The following is a 4,637-nucleotide window of genomic DNA, read 5'->3' as shown; positions in this document are numbered from 1 at the left end:
CTATATCTGTTATTACATATGCGACATAAAAACAATATCATTTCCTTCAATGTAATCCAACCTTTACGGTACTTTTCTCACAAATGAGTTTTTATGGTTTAGTGCGCGGATTACAAATAACGTTTATTATAAAACCACTTGTACATGATTTTATATCGTAATCTCTGTTCATTGTACTACAAACTGTTTATGCCACAAATAATTAATTTGTTCATAATACATTATTTTTATTCATTTCTTTCAATTCACTGTATAGATTAGGGGGATTTTTTTACATTATTATGTCAGAGGACCATATGTTAGACTGACTATAGCCACAAATATGTTATCCTCTTTAAATAAAATTGTTATTATTATTATTATCATTATTATCATTATTATCATTAATAGCCACGAAAGCCTTTATATCTTTAGCAAAATTTCTTATTTTTTATGTTACTGTATAAACATATCAGGTCCGGAGAATATAACAATAACAAGTTTTATCAGAATAGTTCTTGCACTGAACATTAATTTAAAGTGGAATTATGCGCATTTTTCAAGTAAAAATTCAGCGGAAATAGATGTGTTTGTAAAAAGGGTGAAGAAAAGAATAGCTTTTAACCCAATATACCAAACTCTTCCTGTTACCAGTACGAAATGATAAGTTTCCAAATACAAAAATGTATGACTTTTTAAGAAAACTGCATGCAGGAGTTGCTTCCCTTCAACTTAAGAAAACTCTATCTATAGTCGAAGGAGATTGCTGCGTAGAAGATTGAAGAAAAGACCTATTATTTGTTTGTCCGATTTCTTTATTTCTAAAGTATCAAATACTTATGCGACATTTTCTCTAATTTAACACATTAAATGCCCAGCAACTGGAATTTTCCTTTATAAAGCATTCATTAAAAACACAACATGTGCAATAAAGTGCACATAATGCCACTTTAAAAATAAAAACCGTGCTCATATCACATCCGCTTTTGTTTTTCAAACGTACTAATCTTATATGTACTTGTGATATCCCTTATTCTTAACATTACCTCACAATAGCAGAGTAGCAACATTTTCTAGTAGTCCCACTCTTTGACTTTTATTACCTCAAATTGAAATGCACGAGTTATATATCATCACCTTGCAGAGTGCTGGCCTCACAATCACAACAATTATGTGAGGCAAACCGAGTCTGATAGTATGTTGCTTAGTTGCGTTATATGTTCCCTTCTCACAGATTGTATTTAAAATACATTCCTTGTGTGAAAAGTATTTAACCTACAGTATGTTAACAACTCGTGATCTCCTATTTTTTAATCAAAATTTGCGTTGAGGTCTTTCCATATCAACTAGTGTGCATAGCTCGATGTTAAAGGTTAAATTTAGTATTAAGGACATAGTTTTCTGCATGTGAAAGAAATTTCATAAATGTGCCATCAGAAACGTAAAATAAATTGCCGAAATATTGAGAGTGTTAATTACTTAAAGGTTGTAGTGTCTTCGACACTAGTAGTTGTTGCAGTCTTTCCATATAAATAATCCAATCATCTTCAAGACAATAGCTATTAGCTGAGAAGTTAGTGTTTTGCTGTATTCTTTAATGATCAAAATATACATTATACTTCTTCAGTGACATTAACGACTTACTTTCTAATAAATATATTAAACGTATCTTGAAAACAGTTGTTTTCGAATAAACAACCAGTATGTACGTGTTTGCTCTGATCATGATACTGCTTTACGAAAGACTCTTCACAAAAGGATAACTAGTGTCGAAGAGGAACGGTGGTCTAGAGGATAGGTTTTTCCAGGAAGCGGACTCGAGAGTGGTTTCAATAAGCTTGAAGCTTTCATCACAATCGAGCTAAAACAAATTAGTATAAACTAAAAGGATAACAATGCTGAATATAAACGTTTTTAGAATCTTTTATTTATTTGCAATTTACTATTCTATACATTTCGTAATTTAAAAACTTACAGAATAGCATTTGTGCCACCTGCCATTCATTTAATAAGTTATACTCGAAAATTTTACATATTTTGTTGCCTTCTTTGCCGCTAAATTTAAATATCTGTCCGCCTGTCAAAAGCCAGAGATATTCATGTGATAACTACACATACTTGTATTGTACCCCTTATCTAGCGACTTTAACTGACATTTTTCAGGAGCAAACACTTTCCGGTCCTCTTATAAAACACTGCAAAGCAATCTGTGTGCTACACAAGGTACCTACTCCGATCAGGACCTATACATGTACTTATAACATATCCGTTTCTATTTCCCGTTAAGTTACGATGGTACCGGAAAATCTACCTTTTTCCATACACTGACGCCTGAATTTCATATCCGGTGCGTGACGTAATTCAATGTGTTTCGCTACATTAATGCTTTTATTTAGTTCAGTATTGTCAATCTTATTCAGGCTATTGATCAAATTCATAATATTTACATTACATTTATACGCGTATATATGTAATTAAAAGGTTATTATCTTTGCATCGGGAAATATGCAATCGTTCTTTAGCTCTCCTAAAATAGAAAAAGTGGAAACTCCACAGGTCGCTCAACACGACAAAAACGAAAATGTTGCAGGCTCGGTTTGATTTAGCCTTATCATGGATGGTAGTGAAATGCATGCTACCGTCCAAAACCTCTAGCCCCGGGTTGAGCAGAACTTAACATTTACTTATGCTTAAGTACAAAAAGCCATTTAGAGACATCCGCAGATGCAAAGTCGTGCAATGTCCGCGACAGAACTCGTGCATATTTCCTGATACAAAGCTAATAACCTGCAAGTATACTACTCGAAGTTTCATGTAGCTAAGTAGCGTAGCAATTTCAAAAAAACGTAAGTTGAACGTTCGTGTAATTGCCTCGAAATTTCGACTTAATAACTTGAAATTTCTAGTTAGCATCATAAAATTTCTAATAAGTTACTCAAAATTTTGACTTGATAGCTAAGTATCTAGAAATTTTGAGTTGATAAACAGCATAAAGCTGGCACAAATGTTCTACAATAAAAAATATAACATGTAATGTCAGTAAAAAGTAGAAATCACAAACACAAATATAATTAAACTGTAACTTGACAAATATGATAAAATTGTAAGTTGACAAACATTTTGAGCTATGATATATAATGTGCATATATTTGTGTTTGAATACATAAAATATATTCATGAAAGACTAATGTAATCACGTAGCATTCATTTAGCTAAATAAACAATAATTCAGTATCACAAAACATTCAATATTTCAGTAAAAACAAGTTCACTTTAGGTTTACGGCATTTGAATACTTAAGATATATGTGTATGGAGTGCATATGTATGACTGAATGATAAATAAAAGTTATGTTCATTAGGTCAACCATCATATATAGTCCATCTATTATCTAGACCACCAAGTTTCGAAAATCAGCAACTCGAGGCAGAAATATGATATTAATCACAATATGAAATTTATAGATGCCTTCTACTAACATTGTAAAATTTGTTGTTCATCTATTATTTGTTTGAAAATTTCTAAACTGAATATTGTTGTAAAAAAGAAATCAACGTCTAACAGAGGTACTATCGCAAAAACAATTTCATGAAAGCCTTTTTTAAAGATGCATTGCAAAACATGTATTGGCTACATGTGACATGTTGAGGTAAACAAATCAGAAGTTTCTTATGTTGATCTTCAAACATCATATTTTAAAAAGACCATTACGACATATTTAAGTCAATGTCTTTATTTAACATGTTTATTGTCCTTATAGGTTTTTCAAAAGGCCATAGTTCGTCTATTTTGTACAACAAACCAAAGTGATATTTAAATTTTGGGAAAAGACACAGGAGAAAACATATACATGTACTTGTTCCGGTGGGGTTTGAACGCCCCATTGGACAGTTAGCAATGTCATGTCTCAACCTGCTTATGGGCGGAAGGAGTGTTGCACTTTTCATTTCTTCTCATCAACAGTCTGCACTATTATTTTTTCTCAGTATCGTTATACGCTTCCATGGAAATTTTGTTAAGATTTGACTATCAATTTAGTGGAAGTTCTTGCAAAATATTCCTTGTATGACAGGGTATAATTAGATATTACAATACTTACAAACTTTTAACTAATTTATCATGTGATGCAACGTAACGCCTGTTCATAAAGTTGACATTTTATTCAAACTACATGATGTTTTATATGTATTTCAGTACAAATTGTGACACTTCACTTCCTTTGAAAAACTCATTTATTTTTATAATAAAAACAATCATAAGATGCACGTTTGTAAGACAACTTTTGTTGACTTGGATGAATTAAATATCTATTTCACATTGTTAATTTTTTCTAATTTGAAAATCTAAGGTATAAAATCTATAAAATTATGACTAAGCCGTCGAGATCCAGTATTTGAACATGAAATGACATACAGCACATTGCATATTAGAAGTAAGATGATTAAATCACAGCACAGTATCAAAATGAAATATATACAATATGAATTTAAGAGGGCAGCTGTAAAACTTGTTTCGTATAATTATTCGATTCAAAAGACATAAATGCAAAAACGAAAGTCGAATATATCACGTATTCAAATATGAGAAAGAGAAACTGAATTATTATTAGAAGACTTAAATTTAAAGAAAAAACTTTCTTAACTTTTCCCACCAGTACA

This window comes from Mercenaria mercenaria, chromosome 14 (assembly GCF_021730395.1).
Source record: "Mercenaria mercenaria strain notata chromosome 14, MADL_Memer_1, whole genome shotgun sequence".
NCBI classification, from domain to species: Eukaryota; Metazoa; Mollusca; class Bivalvia; order Venerida; family Veneridae; genus Mercenaria; species Mercenaria mercenaria.
Note: the sequence above shows the minus strand (reverse complement) of the source record.